This window comes from Oryctolagus cuniculus, chromosome 2 (assembly GCF_051225735.1).
Source record: "Oryctolagus cuniculus isolate XC-2025 breed Fujian yellow rabbit chromosome 2, ASM5122573v1, whole genome shotgun sequence".
Taxonomy (NCBI): Eukaryota; Metazoa; Chordata; class Mammalia; order Lagomorpha; family Leporidae; genus Oryctolagus; species Oryctolagus cuniculus.
The window spans coordinates 166,191,757-166,203,941 of NC_142868.1; the positions used below are offsets into that span (position 1 = coordinate 166,191,757).

At 40.4% G+C, this 12,185-nt stretch overlaps 1 pseudogene; it reads left to right on the forward strand.

Moving 5' to 3' along the window:
* Positions 1-7,968: 7,968 nt before the first annotated feature.
* On the forward strand, positions 7,969-9,839 carry LOC100353593 (zinc finger protein 512-like; annotated as a pseudogene).
* Positions 9,840-12,185: the final 2,346 nt, after the last annotated feature.

Consider the following 12,185-nt stretch of genomic DNA (forward strand, 5'->3'; position numbering starts at 1 on the left):
CGAGCTGGATTGGAAGTGGAGTAGCCAGAAGTCAAACTAGTGTCCTAATCTCCTGTGCCACAATGTCGGTCCTATCTGACAGTTCAGCCACTCTCACGTGTTTTATTTATCTAGTCAAGAGCTAAGTTTTGATTTTGTTTCCTGTGTATTAGGAAGTCTGATTCAAGCCTGGAACTGTAAACATAAAGACAACAGTACTAGCAGAGATTTCATTCTAGTGGGAGAGAAGAAACAAAGAAAGTATATAAAAAGCAGTAATAAGTGTTGTAAGTAAAACTGGAGCAAGATAAAGAAAAGAAAATGATGTTGGGGTGGTGAGAATGATTGTTAGAGATGGAATTGGAGAGGAGGCCTCTTTTGATGAGTAATCTGCCAAATGAGGTCAGGAAGCAAGCACTGAGAATTTTGGGGAAAATACATCTATCTGAGATTCTCTCAAGTTAGGAGGTCACTGTGGTTAGTTCTGAGTGAGTTCAGCATCAGTATAATGCTAGGAGTTGGAGTTTGAGAGAAGGGCAAGGATAGATCAATGTTTTTCAAACTAGGAGTCATGGTTCATTAGTGGGTTGTGAGCAGACTTACAAGAAAAAGAATGGATCAGAATTACAGTCATAAGAGTGCATATTATATGGTAAGGATGAGTACTGGTAGAAACTAGACCCTAGTATATGTCCTAGGATATGATTTTAAGAAAATTTTCTTACCAGGAGTAAGAAATACAGAAGAGTTTCACACACACTGGGCTAAACTACATAGATCCATATACACTTTTATAAGGAGTGCATGCTGTATTCTGAAGATCCAGGAGCCCATGAAGGGGTTTGAGTAAGGGGATGTAGGGATGTGATGCTAGTCTTCAAGTTCTTTCTTTGTTGTGTGGAAAGCATACAGGGAAGGCAGTGAGAATAAATGATAATGGTAACTTCTTGCTGAATCACCCCTTACCTATAGCACTGCTGCACACAGATTAATGTCCCTTCCCCCAGGGACTTCCACATCCTAGCCATGCAGCCTATGACCATGTTACTTACATATCAAGAGGGACTGTGTAGATGTGGTTAAAACTGACATGAGGAGTTTATCTTGGATGATCTCAATGCACCCAATTTAAGAACCAGCATCTTCAATATGAGAGGAGGAAGCTGAGGAGGTACTTACACTGATGTGATGTTTTGTGAGAAGTACTTGACTCACCATTGCTGGCTTTGAAGATGGAGGAAAGGACTGGGAGCCAATGAATGTGGGTAGCCTTGAGAAACTGGAGAAAACAAGGAAATGAGTCCTACAGTTTACAGAAATAACCCCCCACCTCCAAGTCCCCACTCACCTGACACCTTGAGTTTAGCCTGGTTAGATCTGTGTTGGGCTTTTGTCCTATAGAACTATAAGGTTTACATGGGGTGTTTTTAAGCCCCTACACATGTGACAGTTTGTTATGGCAGTGGTAGAGAACTGACGTAAGCTCACTGCCTCTTAGACCTATCTTCACCTCCTTCCTCCTCATTGACTTCTTCAGAGTGAAGAGCTATGGACTGAAGTTCCGCAGCTGTCCTCACTGCCGCATGGCTTCCTCACAGAATCCTCCCTGCTTCCTGCTATCTAGTTTACAGCTGGTTTCCATTCTGAATTCCCAGAACTCTCTAGTTATCCCCAGTAGGAATGACTAGCAATGAGGGCTCTCTCAATCTGAGGTCTTTTGTTACTTAAATGGGATATAGAATTAAGTTGGGGAAAGTTGAAGAAGGCAATGTAGCTTGGGTAAAGATTGCACTTGCAGTCATGTTTGGTTAACAGTGGTGACACATTCTGAGAGATGCAGTTGGGTGATTTTGTCATTGTGTGAATTTTATAGTGTATCTATACATAAACTCAGGTGCCCATAGAATCTTAGGGAGAGACCACTGTAAAGTGTATGGTCTGTTGGACTGAACTGCTTGCAGCACATAACTGTAGTTTCTTTCACATGTTTATTTTTATTTAAATATTAAAGTAGGTGGGTTATCTTATGGCTGGAGGGTTTCAATAATGGAAAGTTAGTGATTAATTCACTCCATATTTATAATGGTTTAATTTGCCCAACATCAAATATGAGGCCAAGTAAAGAACTTTTAATGAATTCTATAAATATTTGGTTAGTTTAGTAGCCAGCTTCTTTGTGTTGTGTTACAATTGGCTTAGATCAATGTTCCTTGAGGAAAAATGAGATATTATTATTTTTGTTTTTGGAGGACATCACTTCATTAGAATGTATTGTTCATTATAATTTATTCAGTAATGATGTCTGAGTTGAGGAAGCTGTTTATAATTTTGACAGTGTTCTCATGTGGAAAAACTCAATTAATTGTCACAAATGTCTTTCTTGATGGGGAGGATAGGTGTTAGTGACCTCTTTTTCACATGGCAAGCAAGGGACTCTGGAAGGTTACTGTACCTACTCAAAGTAAGTGGCAAACCAGAGCTCAAGTTGTCTGATTCAGATTTAGCATTTCATTGATTGCCTCAAATATCATAAAAAGCTTCATTTTGTCTGTGTGATAACTTGGAGGAAATGGTCTGTAGAGGCTTAGTAGCAGTGACATGTTGAAATTTCCTAGTTTTATTTAGTTAGTTGAGAGGGAGAGGGAGCAAGAGAGAGAAGGAGAGAGAGAGACTTTGTTCTCATGTAATAATTTACTCCTAAAATGTTATTCTGGGGGGCGGAGAGTGCAATTCAGGTCTCCCCTGCGGGTGGCAGGATCCCAATTACTTGAGGCATCACTGTTGCTTCCCAGGTGTGTGTTAGTAGGAAACTGGATTCAGGAGTCAGAGGTGGGTATTGAATACAGGCACTTCAATGGAGAACATGGACATTCAAACTGCTAGTCCAAATGCCTGTCCCTGAAGTTTCCATTTTTAAATATTAAAACCACTCAGAAAAGGATCTGTACACTTCCCCTCCCACCTTTGGTAACTAGTGAGATACTGAGTACAATTTAACCAGTTCCTGATGGTTAGGATATATTTTATTATGATTATTAATTATTAACTTGTGAGGATGTTAAGACATATTAGAGTTGTTGACACTTTTCCATGTAATTCTATTTAGCCATTCTGTTAAAATTTATTGTAGTGTCTGTTCTTTTGTTCAATGTCCTTGGGACATCGGCTTCTCATACTCCCCTGTTTCTCCACCAAGAAGGTTGCTAGAAGGTATATTTCACCTAGGCAGCAAAGCGCATGGGTTTTGTGACAGCCTCTTTTACTGAATGTGATATGTCCTGGATGGCTCAGGTTGCCTAAAGTCTGACTCCTAAACACATTGGACATTATTATGAAAATATAAATAATACAGTCTTAAAAATAGCCTATGGAGCTCATTTAAAAATACTACTTAAATCTCATATTGGTCTGATGACAAAATGTTGAAAAACTTAAAAATCTGTATGACATATGTGACACATTGGAATCTGACCTTATATGGCATTTTATTTTATGGAGCAGCAGCCAAGTTACAGAGTTTAAACAGCATTTTACTAAAGCAAACAGGATAATGTCATATCAATAGATTGTTTTAATTTATTATTTCTGTAAATTCTTTCTTCAAAGCGTAATAATCTCCAATCATGGGGGCCAGCGCCGTGCTTCACTTGGTTAATCCTCCGCCTGTGGAGCCGGCATCCCATATGGGAGCCGAGTTCTAGTCCCAGTTGCTCCTCTTCCAGTCCAATCTCTGCTGTGGCCTGGGAGGGCAGTGGAGTGCTTGGGCCCCTGCACCCGCATGGGAGACCAGGAAGAAGTACCTGGCTCCTGGCTTCAGATCGCAGAGCGCCGGCCGTGGTGGCCATTAGGGGAGTGAACCAACTGAAGGAAGACCTTTCTCTCTGTCTCTCTCTCTCACTGTCTATAACTCTGCCTGTCAAATAATAAGGAAAAAAAACTCCAATTATGTCCTATTACACCCATTACAAAGACGTACTGATGTGTTGTTTAAATAAGTAGACCAATAGTGTCTATAAATTAATATTAGAATAAAAATTCTAATGCCTTTTTCTTTAATTCTGTTATAACTTTATAGCTACATAAACAATTACCATTAAAAATGCTGAAGCAATATTATTAGGGGAAATTTCTTAAATTTATATGAGATAGTTCATTGAATACATCAAGTACTCACAATGCCCAGGAGGATTTTAAATGAAAACATTTTTATAAAGGAAAATAAATTGCCATATAAATATACAAAAACGTAAAAATCTTTCTACTAACCCAAACATAATTTTTTTCTTTCTCTTTAAAAATATTTATTTATTTATTTCAAAGGCAGAGTTACAGAGGCAGAGAGAAAAGGGGGGGGGGCCTTCCATCTGCTGGTTCACTCCCCAAATGACCACAATGGCTGGAACTGAGCCAATCTGAAGCCAGGATTGAGGAGCTTCTTCCAGGTCTCCAAGGCGGGTGCTGGGGCTCAACAACTTGGGCCATCTTCTCTTGCTTTCCCAGGTCATAGCAGAGAGATGGATCGTTAAGTGGAGCAGCCAGGACTTGGACTGGCACCCATATGGGATGCTGGGACTACAGATAGTAGCTTTACCTGCTATGCACAGTGCTGGCCCCCAAAATATAATTTCATAACTTGCATGTGATTAGAGCAGAGAAATTCTGGGGGGAATTCACCTGTAGTGGAATGGAGAGCTCTGGAATTGACCAGGTTCTAGACAGTGCTCTGTGTCTGCTGGGACGGTGAGCAGAACAGACTCAACTCTTGATGTCATCTGAGTCTGAATCATTACTCTTAGCTCAGGTTGCTTGACATTCTTGCCCATCTCTTATTACCTAGGCTCCAGAACCAGTGCTAAATGGATTGCCAGTGTGCAGGCTTCCATGAAAACTGACATGTGGTTTATTTCAGGCAGATGCAAGATTCCTCGGCAAAGAATTTTCTACCATCATACTGAATGTGTCTGTGTGCTGATTTGTATCCTAGAGGAGCGACAGAGAGCAGGCGCTAAGGACACACTGTGTAAACTGAAACTTTGAGTCTAACTAGCTTTGCTGCCTTGAGTAAGTCACTGGGGCCTCAATTTCCTCATCCATGTCAGGGAGGTGATGATGATGCCGTCACTTGTCACTGAGTCTAGGCGGGTTGGCATGTGTAAAGCACCTGATCAGTGCTGACACAGGAATAAAGGTGGCACCTTAGTAAGTACCAGCAATTCATAGTGCAAAACTGCAGACTCTTTGAGGTTATTGGTTGCATGTTTAAAATTGCTAGATCCACATTGTATAGCAGAGGTTTTATGATTGTTTACAGCCCTTGTCTCGACTGTTGAGGAACAGTGTTTTTTTTTTTTTAATTTTTCTTCATACTATTTGTTGAAGTCTTTACGTAGTGTAGGGTTAATCTTATGAATATAAAGTAAACTGAAAATAGATCTTTGTAAAAATTAAGGGAAAAGGAGAAGGAGGAGGAGGAGGAGGAAGGCTAGGAGTTGGGGCAGGAAGGAATATAGGGTGGGAAATAGCACTATGTTCCTAAATCTGTATGTAGGAAATACATGAAATTTGTATACCTTAAATAAAATTAAAATAAGGATTTTCTAGTATACATTAACAGTTTAATGAGTAGCTTGAATATATATATCACCACCTTCTGTATTGCATATTTTCTAAAAATCAAATGCTAATAACTGATATTAAAATTGTACATTTTCCACTAATCCATGATGTATCAGGTATCTGTTAATAAAATGCCAGGTTGAAAATATCAGAATGAGAATGTACTTCCTAAAAGTGCATTTACATGAGATTATGTCAAAAGCTTTTTTTCTATTGAGAGAGAATAAATATTCATACATTTATACATACAATTTCTATAATACTTATTTTAAATTTTTTATCTCTTTCTGTCTATCCAATGAGTAGTTGTACTTCCAAAGACCAAAACTTTGATCAAGTCCTTGTGTAACAGCCACCTGACCACGATTCCTATCCCTGTCTACATGTGACAGTGAAAATCCTACTAACCTTATTCTACTTTTCACAGCTTGTGCACTGAGCACCTTATTTCATTGCATGTGGCTTACTTATTTGTTATGCTTGTCATCTGACTCTAAACTATATCAGAAAGGGATCTTTGCTTATTTGATTACCATATTCCAATTGTTTAATAAGTACTTAACTGTGTTATCTGTGATGACAACAATAAATCTTTATTAATAAATGAAGTTACCTCCCATGCTTAATTGTGTGCTCATCTAAGTATTTATCTATTCATCCATTCCAATATAAAATATACTCTAAATTTTAAGCACAGGATTTTCTTCATTCTCGTATTACTCCAGGTTCTCACATCTATTCAGCTGATGTTAGACCCTCCCTAATAAAAATGAAATTAGAGTCCTAATATTTTAATCAAAATAATCAGAAATACTGAATAATAATTATAAGAATAATCAGAAATACTGAAACAGCATGGAATACAACATGTTTGCAAAGAGAGTAACTTAGTTCATAGAATTTTTTTATAGCAACAAATATGGACCTTTTCTTTCTTTGAGAAGCCTTAGAATGTGCTCCTTTCTGATGTGGGGTCTCCTATGTTAGACACAAAACATCTTGTCTGTTCATAAGCTGCCCCATTTCAGTGCATTTGTAATGAGCATAGCTTTTAATGTAGGACACGACTGAACTTTGTGGGCCTGAGCATTGAAGAGGGGATTTGAAAATTAGACTGTGTTGAGTTCCCAAATACATTATACTGCTCAAATGAAAGTTTCCCACTGATAAGATGGTTACATTTTTCTGTAACTTTCTTCAAATTAAATATTTCAAAGTATTTTAAATAGGTAATCTCTTTCCTAATGCCACTGGTAGACTTCATCTTCATAGGAGATACTAAGGCACCATGTAGCCTGCTGTCCTCTTGCTGCATAAATACCACAGTAATTTGGAGCTTTCTCTGTCATCACTTGAGAAAAGGAGAATTCAATTTTGCTTCTATTTCCAGGCATTTAATTGAGCTGAAATTCTGTTCTCTAAGAAAGTAAGCAGTTTTAAAAGTTTTTGATTTTTACCTAGTGGTTTACAATGAAGTAAACACAAATCTATTATTTAACAGGGTCCACAGCTAATAGGCTTCTGTGGTTTCATCTTGTAAATCATTTATTAATATTTTAAATAAAAAAGTTTTATTAATCAGGTTAAGTAAAACGTTCACAGTTTTAAGTGGTACATAAAATCAATCCAGCCTCAAGGAAACTGGGGAATATTAACTTCACTAGTCTGTGACACAGAGCGAAGGCTTCTAATATTTGCAAAAGGAAAGAGGTGATAAGAATGGATCTTTCGCCTTGAGGTTACAGGGAAACTTCTGGTGTACCTGAGCCACTAAGCCTTACCTTTGTTTTAGGATGAAGTAAATTCAGGGCTACTTCTCTGTCTTCCTAGCAGCTCTCCTGCTGTTTCTGCTTCCTGGTACTCTGAAAGAACTGAGCCAATTGAAATTTAGGCTGTGAAGCTTTGCATCGTTTGCAGTGGAAAATAACAGCTTGGCTATCATGTGACAGTAGGACTTGAGAGTGCTGGGGGACACCCAGGATAAGAGGGTTGGTACAAGGGACAGAGGTCTGGGGATCTTATGGGAAAGCAGTAATAGAATTAATTAAGCAGAGGAAGGGGAATTGGCAAAGATTAGTTACTTTTGGAAGAATATCTTTCTTCTAAAACATAAAACAATACTGCGAACAAGGAACTAAGAAACACTTCTAACTGTGGGAGAAAAGAATGTGGGACTCTAATGGAGAGGGTGATTGTTGTCCCCGAGATTAGGGCCATTTTATTTGTTTTTGATTTGGGCCATATAAATTCTCTAAAATGGAGATTGTGGAAGTGGCTGTTGGTCTGGCTGGAGCCCTTGGGTGAAATTGTTAGGCGTGGAGAGGGAGTGATGTCAGATACTCAGTGTAGTATCTGCCCAGCACCCACTGCTCCATTAAGGACAATAGTTTCCAATATACTATCCCTTATGATGACTCCTTAATTGGCTCATCATCTGCCTATTTGTGTGAACCACTGGGTGATTTTCCAGCCTCTTTCCGAAAATCTACCTACTGGATGAAGATGAGAAGGATCAACCCAGCTACTACATCTCATGTTGAAGGGTCAGGTGCAGCAGCAACCAAAGGAAAAAAGAAGAAACCCAGGCAGGAGGAAGATGAGGACCATTGGAAAAGTTCCTCAGAAGAAGCATAAGCTTTATGGGAGGAAGCAATAGCGTAAAACAGCCTAGTCCCAAATCCCAGCCTCTCCCTATTCAGAAGGAACCACCAGTTCATGCAGCAGGCAGTTTGGAGGAACAGCGGTACTTGTGAATTGTACATAAAGGCAGTCTCCTGTCCTACCTGCAAGGCAGTTGGAAAGAAAACCATAGAGAGTTTAAAGAAACATGGAGAGGCTGTGCTGTGGCCTGGTGGGCTAAGCCTCCACCTGCAGCACTGGCATCCCATATGGGCACCGGTTTGTGCTCAGCTGCTTCTCGTCTGATCCAGCTCTGTGCTAATGGAACTGGAAGACCCAGATGAAGTTCCTCGCTCTTGGCTCCTGGCTTCAGATCAGCTCCACTCTGGCCACCAGTTGGGGAGTGAACCAGTGATTGGAAGACTTATCTGTCTCACCATCCCTCTGTCTGTAACTCTACCTCTCAAATAAACAAAATATTGTAAAAAGAAAACACACATGGAAAACTGTAAAGAGGAAAATGTTTACTTTTCATCATTGTGGGAAATATCCGTGTTCACTGGTGGGGATGAAGTATTACATCATGGCAAATCATCATAGTTTGCCCATTTTGATGAAATAGATGAGCCAAGTAAAAGAGAATGGCTCCAAACAGGTTTCAAGAGACTGGCAAAGCTCAGGTGTGTGGGTGAGAGTTGCGGCAGTAGCTTCACCAGCATCATGGGGTACCTAGGGTATCTGTGCCATGTCAGAAAATGTGGCAAAGGGACTACATAGCTGGAGTACATGACCCTGAGAAGTCACCACTGTGGAAAATCAGAGAGATCAAAGGCTGGGCTTGCATATCACCTGAGCTCAGAGCATGGGCCTATCTTTCTCTTTCCAGAATCAGGACAAAGCAGAGTGCTTAAAGGAGATGAGTCTGGAGCCAAAAAGTGGGGCCGAGTTAAGAGACATTCTGCCATAATAGCTGTGTACCACCTGGAGGAGTTGGCCTCTGCTGAACTGGCCAAGGAATAGCTAAAGAGGAAGGTGCTTCAGGATCTGGTTCCTGAAGGTCAGAGTTAAAATATACTGGCCCTGGGCTACCTGCCTTCAGCCAGGAAGTACTACACACGTGGAGGGCAGATGTCAGGAAGCATCATTTCTTCAGTGTCCTAACCAGAGTTGTGAGGCTGCCTATAGTAGTGTATTTGGCCTTAAAGCTCACCTGGGCTCCTGTGCACTGGGGAGCTTTGTGGCTGGAAAATACAGGTGTCTTCTATGTCAGAAAGAATTTAGTCAGAGAATGGGCTCAAATATCACATATACTCTGTCCATGCTGAGGATTGGTTCACTGTAAGCCCAAGCACCACCAAAAGGTTTTGATGAAGATAAAGCTGCAGAATCAAGAAGAAAAGTGAAGGCAGCAGCCCCGGAGCGGAAGGTTTCTTAGGAGGTGGTAGCAGCCTGGCATTGAGCTTCCTGACACCTCGCTGGGTGCCAGAGTAGGAAAGGATCAGAGGAAGAGTAATGAGGACCTCGTAGTGTCAACCCCCTCTGAGGAACCAGGGCAGGAACCAGTGCCAGTGCAGTTCCAGAAAGTCAGGGTCCCAAAGACCGATCATAAACAAGGAAGGAAATAGGCAGAGGATGTGGAGCGCTCCCAGGAGGGTGGCTGGGATGCTGTTGTCACGGGGACCTGTGTGGGGAGGACCGAGTCCTGGGGCTGAGGGAAGATGCTTTCAGCTGTTCGTGTAAGGCTGCTACCTCTCAGCTCCTCCTCCAGTGTAAATTTCACTGTCTTCCCTACTTGTTCACTTTTCGTTCCCTCCTCCATTTTAGTAGGTTTTCTTACTATTCCTTGTTGGAGTCCTCTTGTTTTTCTCTTATCTTGCCCAAAGAGCTCCCTCTTAAGGCAACTAAGTATAAGCCTCTCTTGCCCTGTACAAGACTAAGAAACCTGTTTTATTGTTCTTTCCCTCCTGGTGTATAGAATGATTTTGGAAGCTCCATTGATTAGTAGCTACTCCATCATCTAGCTTAAAAAACAATTCCAAGCTAATTTTTAAAACCAGCACTGAGTTCTCATTTTGTGTTTGTGATACAATGTGTTTAGAAGCTAGAACTGTTGCCACTCATGTAATAAGGTCACCTTGTCTTTTTGGGAAACAGACTTTATGGAGGCTGTTTGAATTCAATGTGGTTTTAGGATTGAAAGCAAGGAAATTGATATAGAATGAAAAAGCTAGGACCTCCCTATGCTGGTTAAACTGGGACATGAACAGTAGCATTAGGAGTAACGTGTCCTCAGAATTAAAATGACTGGAAAAGAAAATTTGAAGCAGCAATAAATACTGTCCCAACTTTCCTGTTGCTATGCTCAGTGCCCTCTTGGAGCTTGCTTTTGTTCCCTTGGTTTTAAGGATTGAGAAATATAATACTGCCCCCAGTGTTTGGACGCTGTGTTCTGGTGCTCCTGGTAATGCCACCAAGGTTGGAAATGTAGGTATGCGTTCCCTCTATCTTGGACTTAACTCATTTATTACGCTGTACCCTGCTAAGTCCTTATCCATCTGTTTATCCAACTCCTGTGATGGAATTTTCTGAGAGTGTTGCCCTTCTGTCCTCATTTATATGTGGAGTTCTCTCCTCTTTATGTATTGAGACTGTGACCCCAGATGCAGACATTTATCTGGACCTGGAAAGAAGGATTCTTTCTGTACCTCAGGCCTCATAATGCTCAGTGGCTGTTTCTGCTTGAGGGTGGCTTTCTCTGGAGCATTGGTTACAGCAGCTTTGCTGTGTTTCTGGATTCTCTTCCTCTTTTCATACATCATTGATCTTACCTATCCTTACCTATTTTGTGGCATATGCCATATAAAAATTAACCTTGCTATGGACAACTATAACCTTTCCAAATTCTGAAAGCTAGTACCACTCTTTCTCTCTCGGTTCTCTGTGCTCCTCCAAATAGCTTTAAAATGTGGACTTGTGTGAAGACCACTTTCAAACAAGAGAACATCCAGCCCTGCACTGGATACCTCCAGAGTAGCTAGTTCTGAAACAAGTGAGGGGAATGGTGTATCCACTCTACATTTTCTTTGGGAGTTGCCTCCTTAAAGCCCTTTTAGCAGATGAGGGTTGTCAGGGAGGAGAGATGAAGAAACTATGTTAATTTCTGGTGAGTAAGACTTGGGGAATGTTTGGCAATGACAAAAGAAATAAATGGCTCTTGGTTAGGAAGAAACAGTTTTCTAAAATGACCAAAGTGGCTTAACTCTCAGACAATGTGGTCATGTCTTTTATTTTGCTTTCTTTTTCAATAGGGGAGCTAAGAGATAGGGCTTTCCTGTCCCCTGTCTCCAAACAACCATCCTCAAAACAGAAATCAACCTCTTTTCTAAGTGCTACTTATTCTCTACCAAAATTAAAGTTCCTTACTTCATAATGAGAAATAACCATTTCAAATGACAATAGATATGGGTAGTGAAGGATCTTATTTTAAACCCAAGGATATTCAGACAAGAACTTGCATACTTAGAGACCATCTAGGCTCTGCTTGTTTATCTGCAAAGGATCTGCATGTTTATCTGCAATGTCTTCCCGTAAAATTTCTGTTGCTATGGAAGAAAATTACAATTGAGAACATAAAAGCAAGCTAATCTTGCCAATTCTCTCTCTCTCTCTGGTAGAACTAGATACCACCACAATTTTGCAGTAAAGATAACAGTAGTTTTTCTGTTAAACATAGAGATATAGTAAAATGTTTGCTTCTCAAAATAGATCTTATCAGAGCAAAGAAAATAAAGTTTAAAGTGCAAGCCCGTATTCTATGAAATACATCCCTAAGCCACTGAAGGGATCTTGTGCAGTTGCTCGTGGAGATTCCAATGAGTGGAACAGGCAAATCGCTCTGCCAAAATCTTCTGGAGACCAGGTTGTCTGCTCAAGAACATTTGCTGCTTCCTTTGGCTTCTTGGTTTTCTTTT